The sequence below is a fragment of the Plodia interpunctella genome, chromosome 20 (assembly GCF_027563975.2).
Source record: "Plodia interpunctella isolate USDA-ARS_2022_Savannah chromosome 20, ilPloInte3.2, whole genome shotgun sequence".
Classification (NCBI taxonomy): domain Eukaryota; kingdom Metazoa; phylum Arthropoda; class Insecta; order Lepidoptera; family Pyralidae; genus Plodia; species Plodia interpunctella.
Window position 1 is genome coordinate 1,125,584 of NC_071313.1, and position 17,415 is coordinate 1,142,998.

Below are 17,415 nucleotides of genomic sequence, written 5' to 3' on the forward strand. Positions count from 1 at the left end.
ATCAATTTGTTTTAATCAGATATTTTTCAAAGCCAGAATAAGACCACGTATGCAGGGATGCAGATTGCCAATACTATCTCTCTTTCATCTGAGTGTTTTCCCAATTTCTTCCTCAGCCCATGAGTTCAGAGCCTAGAGTCCACTTTATTTATTTACCAATTTATGTACACGAAACAGAATATTAAAAAAATAAAAAGGAATATTAGTATACTTTCCTACTTTTTCGTTTCGGATCTGGTGTTTTTAATGAATTTACGAAATTTCGTTTGCTTAAAGCTGAGTTTCGGCTCAGCTCAGAGGACAAGTTCATTCAATCACAAGTTAAAAGACAAATTAATTTCGTGTGGCTTTATTATAATTAGAATCGCCCGCTTTTATTCGTGCGTCCGATCATAACATCTTATTGTCAACATCTCGGTTCTAAGCACCGTGTCGCTATGATACCTAGAATAGAAACAAATTTATTCAAAAAACTACAGACACACACATAATAACCAAAAAAGAAAATTAAGATAAAAAAAAAAAAACAAAACGTGGGTAAGTACAAAAAGTGATTATGGGTGTGTGTGCTGCAGTAATCTAAACAGGCGACAACTCAATGATGTTATTACTCTAGGAGCAATACACTGATTTTCAGTTGGAGCCTTTACTACTAAGTAGGTGCTGGTGCGAAACATGAGTGCAGTAATATAGTGCTTAAAATATGTACCTAGTGAAATATATACTGGGATACTACGATACTAGATAAGTAGATAGTTAAATAAATAAACTATTTATTTGATTCTACAAGCGCTAATACCTATATCATGTACCATGTTTTCCTTCACCGAAAGTTAATGGTGGTCTATGAAAACTAATATACATTAGTTGGATTATTATACAAACATATTTGGCACGAGTTAAATTCGAACTTGGGACCTTTCGATCCACAGTCTTACCATTAAACCACCACCGCTTAAAATCAATCAAATCGTTATCATTTAAGACACTCGAAAAAAAATACACTGTGCGATTTCCTACGGTGTTTTTCTACATGAGACAAAAACTTGCAATATTAGTAATGTTGTATTAATAGTGTAGATATTAGCGCTCAGTGCAAATTGAATCCCGTTTATGTAAATTCAGTGGTAATGTATGCAAACCGACTGCCGGCAGTTGATTAAATTTATATCGTTGTAATCAAGTAAATCTGTCTGACCACTAATTCGAAGCTTGTGTTTCGTTACTTATAAAATTACTTCTAAAACTGCGAAGTTTTTAACAGACCTTGTTATTAAGTAAATTTAATGATAGTTAAAATTTTTCCAAGCATATTTTTATCTTTCTTATTAAACTGCTTTAAACTATTGTGGTATACGGCTACGTGTTGTGCGCCATCCTCGAACGGAACTGTACATATCCACCCAAATTTTTTGATGTCCCACCGTACTGATATTAGTAATTTCACTTTCATAAAAACTATTACTACCTAATAATGAGAGCTTTAGTAACGGTCCAAAAACCGCGACGAATCTGAGTCAATTGAGATACGACTTAGCAGGCATGGCTTCTAATGTAAGCGTAGTAGGGAAGATGATAAATCTGTATACGAGTATATAAAACTCTTGCATTACTGAGTGACTGACTGACAGACAACGCACAGCCGAAACTAATGAGCGTAGAAAGCTGAAATTTGGTGTGTAGGTTCATAGGACAGTGTAGAGAAGGGATTTCCTGAAATTCCCACGGGAAACGGATTTTACTTACATACAAATTTGTGGCCAAGCTAGTGGTATATATATTTCAGTTCAATTGGCTATCAAACTTACACACACGACTTAGTTTAGGCATTTGCCAAAATCACCACACATATCCAATACTACTAATATCTATTATACATTCTAAAGTTTGTGAGGATGCATACGTGTATATTTGTTTATGCAAAATCTACTGGACATATTGTTATGTAATTTGATAGTATATAACCTGGAATAACACATAAGGTACTTTTTATCCCGAACTACAACTATATCAGACGAAAGTTTAAAATCAATTTGGCTTATGAAATGGTCTCCCTTTCTTTATTTTCGAGTGTGTTGCTAATACTGTATTGTATTCAATTCAAATATAACATGACTTTTACTACCTAACACATTTAGTGCCAAGTAATCGTATATACACTAAGGAACTTAAACTGTCAACCAGTGTGCAGGTTTCCTCACGATGTATCTTTTACCCGAAGCTGGTCTATGTGACACGAGTAGAAACTGGAACCTAGGATCTTTCGATCATAGGCGGACGGTCTTAACCACTTTACCATCACCGCTTCATCGTCAGCGTGTTCCGCTTCGTCATCATCATAAACAATATTATTAGCTTTTTTTTAATAACCTGTTTAAGTGTCCCACTGCTGGGCAAAGGCCTCCCCTTTCTGCTTCCATAGATATCTATCGAGTGCAATATGATGCCACCCCCGCAGAAATCCCTCTGTCTCTATCCCTCTATGTCATTATTAGGTAACATATACATACATATATTACATATTAAAAATTCTGTAAACTATCGAAGAAATATCCAAAACGAGGCTTCAAGATGATATTTCCCCCAAAGCACAGCCCATTACTCCTAAACGTTAGACACCCAGGGGCGTAGATAAAATACACCACTTCCACAATGTTTTACGATTCCGTGCAACCCTTATAAAACCCTTACGATGTCGTCTGTCCATCTGTCGCACGCTCGTTCAGGACCCTTTTTATTTTCGCAAGGACATCCCATGAATTGATCAGTAAAGTAAGAAAAAAATGACATCTTTATTGCAATTCGAGTCAGAATTGAATGGAAACTCGTATTATCTCATACTCATTCACCTTCGCATGTTGCGTTCGGGGCTGTGACGCCGCGAAGCTCGGGGTCAGCGTAAGAAATATGTAAGATTAAAATTTTGAAAATTCTGTTGTGTTTTTACAAACGTCTGACGTCAACTTTCCTTGGAAATTCTATTGTTATTGTAGCCTAGGCTATCCCTTAGTCGCCTCGTACGATATTAACGGGATGATATAAAGTGGCCCTTTTCTATGGGGAAATCTCGCGTCACTTTCATATTATTTTCTTCATAGTCGTATTCCTCATGGCTGAGGGTCGTGGTCATTACGTGTAATGAAACACACACAACAACTTTCTTGACACTGATAATGGAGTGGATTTTCATTGCCTTCTTCATTTCACACACAAGTTGATGATCAACCAGTGACTGACTAATGTAGTATGTAGTTTTCATCGACCACTGCTTGCTTCCGGTGAAGGAAAACATCGTGAGGAAACCAGCAGACTGGTGGACAGTTTAGTTCACTAGTGTGTGTGCGACTACCTGCCAGTAGATGGCGGTAAATAGTCGTAAAAGCCGTTTCAGATGCCTTTAAGCGACTTGAATATAATCTGACAGTGAAGTTAGCAATAATACACTATATATGATGATGACTCTCTCGTCTCGTCTCGTCTCGTCTCGTCTCGTCTCGTCTCGTCTCGTCTCGTCTCGTCTCGTCTCGTCTCGTCTCGTCTCGTCTCGTCTCGTCTCGTCTCGTCTCGTCTCGTCTCGTCTCGTCTCGTCTCGTCTCGTCTCGTCTCGTCTCGTCTCGTCTCGTCTCGTCTCGTCTCGTCTCGTCTCGTCTCGTCTCGTCTCGTCTCGTCTCGTCTCGTCTCGTCTCGTCTCGTCTCGTCTCGTCTCGTCTCGTCTCGTCTCGTCTCGTCTCGTCTCGTCTCGTCTCGTCTCGTCTCGTCTCGTCTCGTCTCGTCTCGTCTCGTCTCGTCTCGTCTCGTCTCGTCTCGTCTCGTCTCGTCTCGTCTCGTCTCGTCTCGTCTCGTCTCGTCTCGTCTCGTCTCGTCTCGTCTCGTCTCGTCTCGTCTCGTCTCGTCTCGTCTCGTCTCGTCTCGTCTCGTCTCGTCTCGTCTCGTCTCGTCTCGTCTCGTCTCGTCTCGTCTCGTCTCGTCTCGTCTCGTCTCGTCTCGTCTCGTCTCGTCTCGTCTCGTCTCGTCTCGTCTCGTCTCGTCTCGTCTCGTCTCGTCTCGTCTCGTCTCGTCTCGTCTCGTCTCGTCTCGTCTCGTCTCGTCTCGTCTCGTCTCGTCTCGTCTCGTCTCGTCTCGTCTCGTCTCGTCTCGTCTCGTCTCGTCTCGTCTCGTCTCGTCTCGTCTCGTCTCGTCTCGTCTCGTCTCGTCTCGTCTCGTCTCGTCTCGTCTCGTCTCGTCTCGTCTCGTCTCGTCTCGTCTCGTCTCGTCTCGTCTCGTCTCGTCTCGTCTCGTCTCGTCTCGTCTCGTCTCGTCTCGTCTCGTCTCGTCTCGTCTCGTCTCGTCTCGTCTCGTCTCGTCTCGTCTCGTCTCGTCTCGTCTCGTCTCGTCTCGTCTCGTCTCGTCTCGTCTCGTCTCGTCTCGTCTCGTCTCGTCTCGTCTCGTCTCGTCTCGTCTCGTCTCGTCTCGTCTCGTCTCGTCTCGTCTCGTCTCGTCTCGTCTCGTCTCGTCTCGTCTCGTCTCGTCTCTTCTCGTCTCATCACCCAACTATCTTAAGCCACAATACTATTTTCATTTTTGTAACAAAGTTTTTTAGATAAAAAAATACTGATGATTTGTGAAAAACACATTATTCAAATGATGCATAGATTAAAACTTATTATTTCCTGCCGTACTCTGACTATGCATCACATAAATCACAATAATTTTCCTTATCCCATGTCAACATTTCATTGGGTCACCCTAACAAGACATTGAGTATGCCCAATTGATTAACCACTCAAACTTACAAAACTAAACCTTAAGCCAACATAATAAAGCGTAACACCACTGCACAATATCCCAGTACTTCACCTGATATTTTCATATCACTGTTCCTAAATTTATTCAAATATGAACTGTACGTTATGGTAATAAGAGTGTAAAGGGACGTAGATTTTTGTGCATTCAGATTTACATGACAATTACACCCAGAGAGGGACCCATGTCTCCTACACCTGTCTTTAGTTTTACATAACGTGTGGCCAACGATATATTTAAATTTCTATGAGGTTATAAATTGTATCCCATTCAATATTTGACAGGTCGATTCATTCGGTAAGCAAATAATGTTTCGAAATTAAAAAAGGCTTTTTTTTAAAGGATTTTTGGTTCATTTCAATCGATTTCAGCTCAGTTGCTTAGCGCTGATTAGTCGATGGGATGGATGACTATGTATTACCATTTGTGCCTAATGAATTTATGTTTGTTTGTTCTTTGAAAAATGTGCACACTGGTTGATCATTAACTTGTGTGTGAAATGGAGAAGGCAATGGCAAACCACTCCATTACTAATGCCAAGAAAGTTGTTGTGTGTGTTTAATTCCACGTAATGACCACGATCCTCAGCCATAAGGAATACGACTATGAAGAAGTTCTTTGAAAGAAATCTGATTTTACAACCTTACTCCGTGGAAATACTATTGTTGCCGCGTGCGGCAGAAACAGTTACCGAGGATATCCACGAGAGGATATGGAGTGGAGTATCTTATTCTAGGGTGCAACCACACATCTCGTCATAAATTATACCTAAAATATTCAGAAATACATTCTCAGTACGCAAGAGTAAAATGTTCGATAGTTCGATATCTCATTTTCTTGTATGTGTTTTCGAAAATCCGATAAAATGTCATATTAAAAGTAAACAAAGTGTGGCGAAATCGCACACAAATGTGAGACATCGCGAATATTAATATTTTGAGTTATGAGCCGGTAGGAATATTAAATTCTTGTCGCTTTTCTATTACGGCCTCGAAAATTCGGTATGTGTTTTTGAATATCTTGACGGTAATATGAAACTTTTCTATGTCTGAATACAGATATACAAAATAGAAGCAACTTGTGTCTTATTAAAAGTTTTTTCGTTTGGTTAATTTATTATATTTTATATCTTTTTCCCTTTCATCAGCACTCGATCACAATCATAATATGTTTCAGTATACCTTTTCACCATGTACTGTGTAAAAAATGGTAAGCCCTTCTGGCATGATAGGGACCAACACCGTTTGAATGAGTTTCTTGCGGCATTTCTTCTCAGCAGCAGTGGTCGTTCCGAAACGCTAGTAGTTTGTTAGTAGCTTTGGTAAATATAATTTAATGTAGAATATGACGTGAAAAAGTGCATGTGAAGGCCTAATTTCTGAATAAATGATTTGACTATGATTTGATTTTGTCCGTCCCAGGACTTGAAACTAGAATTACTTTTCACGCACATCTTTCATGATTTTAAAATTAAAAAACGAATCTGCGTTTTAATAAACAAGTTTGGATTTGCGATAAGTTTAATTAAGTTTTGAATTAAGTTCGGTTTTAGTAACCTCAATATTGATGGAACAGTTAAAACTACTTGGTGTTCAAAGCTGAAATTAGATGCGTAGGGATATAAAAAGATAATTTCTCAAAATTCCCACGGGGCCGGATAAAATTTTGAATTTTTACGCGAATATATGACTATAATTATGTTAGGAACACTGGTAAGTGTTCAACATATTCTTAATTAAAATCTTTTCAGACCTTATCAACATATTCCCCACATAATTCCTTAATTCAAACCACCTACTTTACATATCTTAACACAAGCAGTTAATATGCAAATTGAGGCAGAGCCTTCAAAAGCGCATCCTGATGACCACGCTGTGTCGCACAAAATTAACTAACAACATGAAATACCGTGCAGTTTTAAACCCTATGCTAATAAACATAAGATTAACAATTAAGGAGACTACTTTTGGTATAGTACAAAATTCTGCTGATTCGAAAAACGATACCAATTTAAATAATAATCTTTTAAATGTTGCCAATAATTCTCGATTCTATTTCGTAAGTAGTAGAGTTCAATTTTTTGATATGGACGATTTATAAAAGCATTGGTTTGGTTTTCTTTTGGATCAATTTATAGTATCTGTGAAAGCTTTGAAGTTCTCATGCACTCGTTAACAACTTTACCGAACTTAATTTCGAACTTGTATGAGGGACTAATCTAATGTAAATTGTGTTTTATCTTTTCTCGACCAATCTTCAGTTGGAAGCAGGGATGTTTTTACTCCGGCACGAAAAACTAAGCGTTAACTTTTTCTGCTCCGGCGTAAACCATATTTTTTTACGCTCGGGCGTAAACTGGGTATATACCCATCATTTCTGTCAACGTAAACAAATCTTTAGTTGGAAAATTTATTTTGATAGTTTTACGAAGTTTTAATTAATATAAGAAATATTTAATTTGTAATAACTATCAAAATACGACACAGAAGTTGTCTGTTCAACCAATAGATGTTAGAATTTGAATCAATAAAAAATATAGTTTAATATATTCTTTGGAAATCGTGTACAAAAATTCAATTCACGATGCCTGACTGGTAATCTTCCAAATTCAATACACCAAATTTACACAGTCTAGACGTCGAGGTAACTATACTGTAAAATGAACAGTGGAAAGTTATTGAAAATAATAAATTTTCGTCAAAATTTCGATTTCATTGAATTTTAGAAGTTATTGCATTCAGTCAGTACGCGATTCTGATTTGGGAATGAAATGTTTTTTTTTAACACGTATCAGTTGATTCTATCAGGTTGATCCGTACTCCTAATTAAATATTCTCACAAACTTTCGCATTTATAATATTAGTAGGAATAATAATAAACAAATTGTACCATCATTTCTTTATAAATTAAATATTGCATCTGTGTAATATAAAGAGAAAATAAAATTTATTGTTAAAATTCGATGAAAGGCTCGAATCATTTGTTAACTTTTTCAAGCTTAAATATAAATAAATAAATAAATATAAATATATACGGACAAATCACACAGATTGAGCTAGCCCCAAAGTAAGTTCGAGACTTGATCGAATCGAGGATCGAACCCGGGACCTCTCGTTTCAGAGGCAAGCATTTTACCACTTCGCCATCGAGGTCGTCAAATACATTTAATTTTCAACAAGTTTCATCAATTCAGAAAAAAAATATGAGAAATTGAATATTGAAAACAGAAAAAAATCAATTTATACAATTACGCTGCAATGGTTTAGACGGTCTCACTCATATAATAATAATAATAATAGATATTAATAAGGCCTCTTTTTAAAGGATTTTTGGTTCATTTCAATCGATTTCAGCTCAGTTGCTTAGCGATGATTAGTCGATGGGATGGATGACTATGTATAACATTTGTGCCTAATGAATTTATGTTTGTTTGTTCTTTGAAAAATGTGCACACTGGTTGATCATTAACTTGTGTGTGAAATGGAGAAGGCAATGGCAAACCACCATTAATAATGCCAAGAAAGTTGTCATAGATATTAATAATGTCTTTAATTCATGTTACTTCAATAGAGCTAAATTGAGGTTTAAAAGATAAAATAAAAAGGGTATAATTACTATATAACATTAATGTTCCAACTAACATTATAAATGCGAAAGTATGTGTGGATGTATGTTTGTTACTCTTTCACGTCAAATCTATTTGACCTGTTTTGGTATACTTTTTGACTATGTATATTATGTACTTTGATATAGGTATTATTAGAACAAAAAAAAATTGTAAGAAACAATAATGGTAAGCCGATCTGGCATGATAGGGACCAACACTGTTCAAATGAGTTTCTTTCGGCATTTCTTCTCAGCAGTGGTCGTTCCGAAATGCCAGTAGTTTGTAGCTTGTGAGAAATAACTATTTAATATAAAAATTGACGTGAAAAAGTGCCTGTGAAGGTCTAATTTCTGAATAAATTATTTGAATTTGACGAATTGTCATGAAATTTCTTGGAATATAAAGTTTTTTTTATCACAACGATTTCCGTACGAGACTCTAATATCAGTAGCATTTTCAATTCTTCGTATAAAAACGTGATGAAATTTAAATATTCCTGAATATATAAAAGTATAAACATTTATTCTTTGCAGTTTGCTCAGAATGCAAAGTGAAGCGGAATGCAGAGTGCAAAGGGCAATGCACTCGACTCACATCACTACTTGATGTTTCAATTTATATCGAGCGAAATTTCGTCGACAACATATATAAATATAACAAATTTATTTGTTAGACAAAATTACAAACATCCGACTTTCATTATTCATACCGATTTTGATCAAACATATCTAAGAACCACCGCATAAAAAATTGTTATCAAATAAAAAAAAAAAACTGCATCCAAATCAGTTCACCCGTTGATGAGCTACGGTGCCACGTACACAAATAGACACACTTAGCTGTCAATTTTATAACACCCCTTTTTTTGCGTTGGAGGTTAATTAAATGTCATTTATTGCAGTATACTTGGTTACAAAATAATAGTTGGATTTCCCAGTGAGATCAAATGAAACTCGTGATGAGAATGACCCGCTTTTCCTTTGAATGTATACGTGGACTTCTGAAGTTTGATTGTGAAGGATGTAACTACATACATAATAAAAAAGAAAAAAAAAATTACGTAGATTAACATAAATATTTACACCACTATATTTGGTGTTCGTTTCTTAAATGTAAATGTGTTATCTTTATGAATATTTCTCCCTATCACTAGACAGTATAACCCAAAGTTGCTTAATGCGATTTTTTTAAAATAAATGCAGTGATTTAATAGGTTGACGTGTATATAATTTATGAAGGTTTTACCCGAGCCAAACCGCTAGTGTAATATACCTAAAATCTTGTGATGGGCCAACATTCAACTTCATAATCTCCGAAATATCAAAATCAGCGGGCTTACTTGATGACGCCACGACTCGGACTGTCCGCTTGACGAGGGTACCGCACCTGCGACCACAGATTATGTAGAGTACAACTATAATATGAATGGACTGGCTGGATTTAATTCCATTTAGATAGATAGAAAAGAAAACAAAACACTTAATGTCTGTCTGTCGCACGGAACCGGTTGGTTACTGAGCGCGCGAACAATACCTACAGTGAGAGAACGGTGATCTGCTACCTCCCTTGATTAATAAATTACCGGACGATTTAAAGAAGAATCTTACTACTAAAAATATTAAGTTTAAACTTAATATTTTTAGAAGTAAGATTTAGAGTTTTCTTTTAAAAAAGAGAGAAAAGATTAAGAGTTTTCTTTTAAATAATATAAATTTATTGTTTTGGATACTGTTTCTGGACTGTTTTATATAATTTTATTTTTTTGTCAAGCTCTTGTCGATGCTATGTCGTAGCTGCCAAGCATTAGCATATTTTCAATTATTGGTTTATTGCTTTGGTTGTGTACATTTATATTAATGATAATAGGTAGTTCTAGTCTTAAAATACTATATATACTTGATGTAATTCATCCATGCAGTGCGCCACAAACCTCAGTTTTCTAAGTGCAATTTACGCTCAAATAATCCATGTAACATGATGTAATAAATAAATAAATAATAAATAAATAATGTTTTGGTACAAATCGCACTATGTCATCGGGACGCAACTAAAACAAACGCGCGCTCTGATTGGTTGGCTGGCAGTCTGTTGTTTGGCGCTGCGTTGTCTATCTACTAAGCAACGTTGTAGGCGTGTAGCATTGTGCTACGAAACTCGTAGTCTCGTAGACCTGTGCTACGAGGCTACGACTGTATCCATACTAATATTACGTAAATTTGTTTTTTGTTTCTAATGGATAAACTCAAAAACTACTAGGCCGATTTTGATGAAATTTGGCACAGAGATAGGCGAAACTTTCGGGAGTGACATAGGCTACTTTTTATTACGGTTTTAACCGAGGCAAGCCGCAAGTTTGTGATAAAATAACCTACTAGCCTTAGAATAGGACCACTATATCTTTTCCCGTGGAACTTAGTCTAAAGGGCATATAGTTAGACAGCTGATAGACAACAACAGCATTCCCAAGGAGGGTTGGCGTCAGGCACGCGGCCGGTTGTAAAGACACAGCCGAATGTTTAAAATTTCAAGGTTATTTTTACGCTGACCTCGGGCTTCGCGGTGTCACAGCCCCGAACGAAGACGGGAACAAGTGGAGATGAGAGAGAGAGAGAGTAAAATGCTCTATCTCTCTCGGCTGGCCCTGGCAGAAGGGGCAAACCCACGAAATGCTGGTGCCAATGGTCTGACAACTAGGGATCCCGACGACCGTGCAAAATGAAGACGCAAAAGTAGAAAAGCGAATCCTGGACTCCGAGGCTCAACGGCTGAGAAAGAAACGGGGTAGACGCTCAGATGAGAGGGAGAGATTAGTTTTGACATGTCGTTTTTTAAAATTAATTAATTTAAAATTAATTATGAATTTTTCATACACATAAAAAAATATCCGGTGCTCGTGATGAAACTAGATTTTTATGAAAATTGCCGTCATTTATTCTTAATTTTTATCTGACATTATAAAAAGTTTTATCAAAATTTGTTCAACAGCTTTTCTATCACTTTTGACCTGTTTATATAACACAAAATATTGTTCATTCTTAGAATACATTTATTTTTAGTGCCCATTCAAAACTTCTTCGCAAACAATGTCTAAAACTCGAAAAAGCGTAAGGTCAGCAGATAAATTTGTCTCGTGTTCAACAGTTTTTCGCGTCATTTGCTGACGGTCCTCTTAGCGGATTGAAATTTTTCTTCCAAGAAACATTTGTAGAAGCTTTTAAATGGACGAACAAAACTGAATAGACGAACATTGGTTTGTTATTTTTATATAAATAACAGGTTTTCCTCGGATTTTTATTATGTAGATTATTTCCAATACTTTTTCGTTTCGTTTAGCTAATTAGAAAAAAAAACCGTATTCTAACTAATATTACAAATGCGAAAGTAAATTTGTTACCTCTTCACGCTCTATCTACTCAACCAATCTTCTTGAAATTTTGCATACATATAGTTTGAAGTATGGAGAAGGACATCGGATACTTTCATCCTGGAAAAATAACTATTCCCGAAATAAACGCGGTCGAAGCCGCGCGTAAAAGCTTCTTTTTATACGCTTTGCTAACTAACCTAACTAATAGAGCCTTAAACTAACAATGTACTAGTTAAATTGTTCTATATTTTATTCTGATGTATTAACAAACTTTTTCTTTATGAATACAGCTTTTTGCTATTATTACAGCCAATAACCCTACAGTATAAGCCATCGGGGTAATAAATGTTTTGAACTCCAGACATAATTTATTTTAAAACAAGCCTTTAGCTTATAAAGTTAACGAAAAGGCTATGGAATAATTTTAATAGCCTTGTTTGAATAATGTATATTAAACAATACTTTTGTTATCAATACTAATAATATAAAGAGAGAAGTTTTGTATTTTTGTTTGTATGTATGGATAAACTCAAAAACTGGGCCGATTAAGATGACATTTGGCACAGAGATAGACGAAACCTTCTGGAATACTTCACCCGAGCGAAGTCAGGACAGGCCTCTAGAAATTAAATACTTTTCTTTAGGACTAATATTAGGACAATAATCGAGTTTATTGTCAGACGTCGTCTTCCATCTTGCATATTTGGCTGTAATTAAAAAAAAATTGGGTTGATTTTGCTGCTTACGTTACTGTCGTCGCAAAGTTATTGTTCGTGCAGTAAGCTCTTGAGGGGTTCTCCGGTTGGGAGCCGTTACTGGTCCACCATCAGGTCATGTATATCATAATAATGTATTGGCATCCAAACTAAACGTTTATACAAATATTAAACCCAATCAATCAAATATATCTACTTCAAAATTGAGTTGTAAGAATAAAAAGTATAAAAAAAACAACATATCTCATACATACCTACATAAATTGCAAGTTAAATAAAATCTTGTAAAAAATGTTTATTAAAAATTAAAAGGCACAATCTCACATAAAAGCGCCTCGACTTAAACATTTTCAAGAAAGTTCCGTTCCGTTGAAAAACTACTGAACCGATTTTAATTGCGAAGTCTTTCCTTTTTACATTTTCAACAATTTAAATTTTTACCTCGAACAAGCTAATTAAGACATAGTCTGCAACACAGAGTAACTACGATCGAGATACCAAGTAAGTACAAAATATTAATTACACTTTAGGGTAGCAATTGGAAGTAAGTAATTAAAACAATATAATGTACCAAATACTAGATAAAACACATGAATTTAAGACAAAATTACGACATAAAAAATCTTAAATCGCAATTGAATTGCAATTATTCGAATGCGATTGTTTTCATGAATATATTTTTGATTTGATATTCAGATATTTATATTGTAAATCCAAGTGATTAAAAAAGCACTGACTGTTTAATAAATAATAAATAAATATTAGTACAAATCACATAGATTGAGCTAGCCCCAAAGTAAGTTCTAGACTTGTGTTATGGGATACTAATTCAACGATACTATATTTAATATCAAATACATATATAGATAAACCAGAGCAGCTTGAACGAGGCAATCAGAAAAAGATCGTTTTTTTTTATCATGACCCGACCGGGGCTCGAACCCGGTACCTTTCGGTTCAGAGGCAACTTTACCACTGCGCCACAAGGTCATCAAATAGTAGATAGAGGTAGGTATTGAAAAAATTGTAACATACTAACAAAGTTTTTAAATATTGCTTAATTACCCAATAGGTCCATATTCTGAGTCTAAAATCAAATCAAATACATAGCACGTTTTTAAAGTTCACATGCTAACACTTTTTCCCATGTTGCATCTTTTAAAAAAAGAACTTGTGGACGCAATGAGGTGCTGTTCATGTATACTACGTGTATGTTTCATGGCAGTTGCATGTTAATGAAGCTTGTGCTCTGTACAATAATTTCCTTTGTGTGGTCTGCAGTGACCTAATTGCTAAGAAAAGCTGTACTTCCTTACGTAAAAACTTTTTTTATTGTATCATTACGAGAAAAAGGTATTTAATAACTTTGTTCAAATATAAATCGCCATTTTCTGTTTAATTAGCAGACAATATAGTTAGCTTAAAGTAAGTTTAAGTGTGAGTTGCAACTTAAAGTTTAACATGTGCAGAAAATCGCAAAATATACCGTTTTAACCGATTTCCAAAAAAGGAGGAGGTTATGTTATGTTTCGGTGTATATATATATTTTTTATGTATGTTCAACGATTTCTCCGTCAATTATGGACCGATTTTCGAAATTTGTGTTTGGTTTGATATATTCGTCATGACCGATCTTTTTGGGGCCCTAATATTCATTCAGATATCGTAAAAAATATGAAAAATATGTATATAACTATATAAACTATAACTGTAGTCAAGACCAAGAGCCAACTAACTATATAAACTATAACTGTAGTCAAGACCAAGAGCCAACTAACTATATAAACTATAACTGTAGTCAAGACCAAGAGCCAACTAACTATATAAACTATAACTGTAGTCAAGACCAAGAGCCAACTAACTATATAAACTATAACTGTAGTCAAGACCAAGAGCCAACTAACTATATAAACTATAACTGTAGTCAAGACCAAGAGCCAACTAACTATATAAACTATAACTGTAGTCAAGACCAAGAGCCAACTAACTATATAAACTATAACTGTAGTCAAGACCAAGAGCCAACTAACTATATAAACTATAACTGTAGTCAAGACCAAGAGCCAACTAACTATATAAACTATAACTATAGTCAAGACCAAGAGCCAACTAACTATATAAACTATAACTGTAGTGAAGACCAAGAGCCAACTAACTATATAAACTATAACTGTAGTCAAGACCAAGAGCCAACTAACTATATAAACTATAACTATAGTCAAGACCAAGAGCCAACTAACTATATAAACTATAACTGTAGTCAAGACCAAGAGCCAACTAACTATATAAACTATAACTATAGTCAAGACCAAGAGCCAACTAACTATATAAACTATAACTGTAGTCAAGACCAAGAGCCAACTAACTATATAAACTATAACTATAGTCAAGACCAAGAGCCAACTAACTATATAAACTTTAACTATAGTCAAGACCAAGAGCCAACTAACTATATAAACTATAACTGTAGTCAAGACCAAGAGCCAACTAACTATATAAACTATAACTGTAGTCAAGACCAAGAGCCAACTAACTATATAAACTATAACTAGTCAAGACCAGACGAGAAGAGCCCGTGACGGAAAATCTTCTATGTTTTCGAAAATGTGACAGTTCCTACAGAATCCTTTCCTGGTGCTTTAGTTAGGTCGACTGATTTTGCTGGAAAATAAACACCGTGTTTGAAACATTTCAAAATTATGCATATTTTTAAACAACTAAAATAGTGACATATGATGTTAAAAATTTGAAAAAAATACTAACGTTCCCAAAAGACGTCTGTAAAAGTGTGAATTAGCCGTTCATATTAAGTTAGCTTTGTACTAACTTGTGTAATTTACATTTTGCTTTAATTAATAATAATTAAAGTGCATAAAATTAAAACCACAACGAATTCTAGTAGTCTAGACAAAACACATATAACTTTCTTATGTGGACTGCCTGAGATTAATTTTGTTCACAGAAGTTGGTACATTTGAGCCAAGTACCTTATTTCTCTACATAACTTATAATATTATGAACGCCGACATACAACATTCGAGAAAGTTCATAAACTACAGCTACCAACTGACCCCGGGCGTTACAGCTCCGAATAACACTCAAGACATATCTACAAACACAAACTCAAGAAACAGATAATTAAATAAATAAATATATTAGGACAAATTATACAGATTGAGCTATCCCCAAAGACAGTTCGAGACTTGTGTTAAGGGATACTAAACTCAACGATACTATATTTTATATAACAAATACATATAGACATTCAATACCCAATCAGAAAAAGATAATTTTCCATCATGACCCGACCGGCCATCGAACCCTAGACCTCTCGGTTCAGAGGCAAGCACTTTACCACAGCGCCACCGAGGTTGTCATTAGCAGGTTACCGCACTGTCATAGAAACAGAAGCCTGACAAGACAAACCGACGGTACACAACGAGCTCATAATTCGTGTGGCAACACCGAGCCGCGGTGTTACCATGAAATTAATTACAAGTGCGCCGGGAAGCAAACGGTTATTGGGGCTTACAAAAATTTATTGGACAACTATTGCGTGGTTCAAAGTATGAGAGATGGCGGGGTTTGCCAACTGTCTAAGTACTTATAAAATGTATTATTATTATTATTATTTTTTAGTAAATTCGAAAAGACTTGACGACAGAAAGAGAGAAAATACTTTACTTTAGTACGCAGAGATAAGGGAATTTTACCTATTTCTGTTTATTTCCACTTGCCACGATCCTTGCAAATTTTACTCGCGGTATTTATGGTATAGTGTGTGAAGAAAGTAATAGAGGACTTAATTTCTTCACACACTATACCATAAATACCTATATTATAAAGTTACTAGCGGCTTCGCTCGGATAGAAACATAAAAAATTATACATCGAAACCTTCCTCAGGAATTACACTATCTTTCGGTGAAAACCAAATGAAAATCCATGCCATCGTTTTTGAATTTATCGCAGAGACAGACAGACAGTCACAGACGCGGCAGAGGTCTTTCTTTTATAATATGTAAGGATTGAGAATAAAAAATACGATGCCAAATTTGCCTCTAGAATTTAATAAAATCACAATTTATTATAATCACTAACTTTTTCGTGTTGTTTTTTTTTTTATGTGTAAAAACATTATGCAATAAATCCTATTTTACTTATCGCGATTACCAGCTTCGAACAATATCAATAGAAAATAATTTTACATATTTCTGTTTGGTCTTGTTAACTTTTTATATTGTGCAATAAAATTAAAATAAATAATGTTGTGAAAAGAAATACCTGTGTATTCCGTTAGCTAAATCGCTTCCGCTTGCAACTTAGTAACTTAAGAGTGGGTGTTATATCTATTAGTGAGACTGGAGATAGTGTCAGCGGCGACAGATGTAATTGTTTTGAATGTGACTCGTGTCGTTGTCGACTCGTTCGCTAAGATTCTGGAGCACATCTGTGGTAGGAGGAGACTTGCAAGATACTGGTTGGTGCATTGGATTTTAAAACGACTTTAAGGTGTGAAACACTGTCAAATCTAATCTGAGAGAAAGAAAGAAAGAGAAAGAGAGAAAGGGAGAAAGAAAGAGAGAGTTAAAGATCTATAGAAAGAGAGAGAAAGAGAGAAAGAGAAAGATAGAAAGAGAAAGATAAAAAAGAGAAAGAGAGAAAAAGACAAAGAGAGAGAGAGAGAGAGAGAAATATGAGAAAGAGATAAAGAGAAAGAGAGAAAGAAAACCTGTGAGTAAAATTTCACCTGCTTCCGCTTGTGAAACTATAAAATTTTCCATATCGCTCCAGTTTTTGTGAAATTACATTATTATGATAAGCATTTTTGTATATTCTTCCAATGACCTTATGGTGCATATATCGCCTTCCAACGTGACTCGTAACTCCTCAACGATTTACTGCACTATAAAATTTTTTCACGTTTTTGTCGCACAAAATAAT

At 35.5% G+C, this 17,415-nt stretch overlaps 1 long non-coding RNA gene across 1 annotated transcript; it reads right to left on the reverse strand.

The window, feature by feature from the left end:
• Positions 1 to 351: 351 nt before the first annotated feature.
• Positions 352 to 16,929, reverse strand: LOC128678868 (uncharacterized). The gene is made up of 3 exons (XR_008405698.1): positions 16,756 to 16,929; positions 9,662 to 9,775; positions 352 to 444 (listed from the first exon to the last, which is right to left on the reverse strand). It is a non-coding gene; the product is annotated as an uncharacterized LOC128678868 (long non-coding RNA).
• Positions 16,930 to 17,415: the final 486 nt, after the last annotated feature.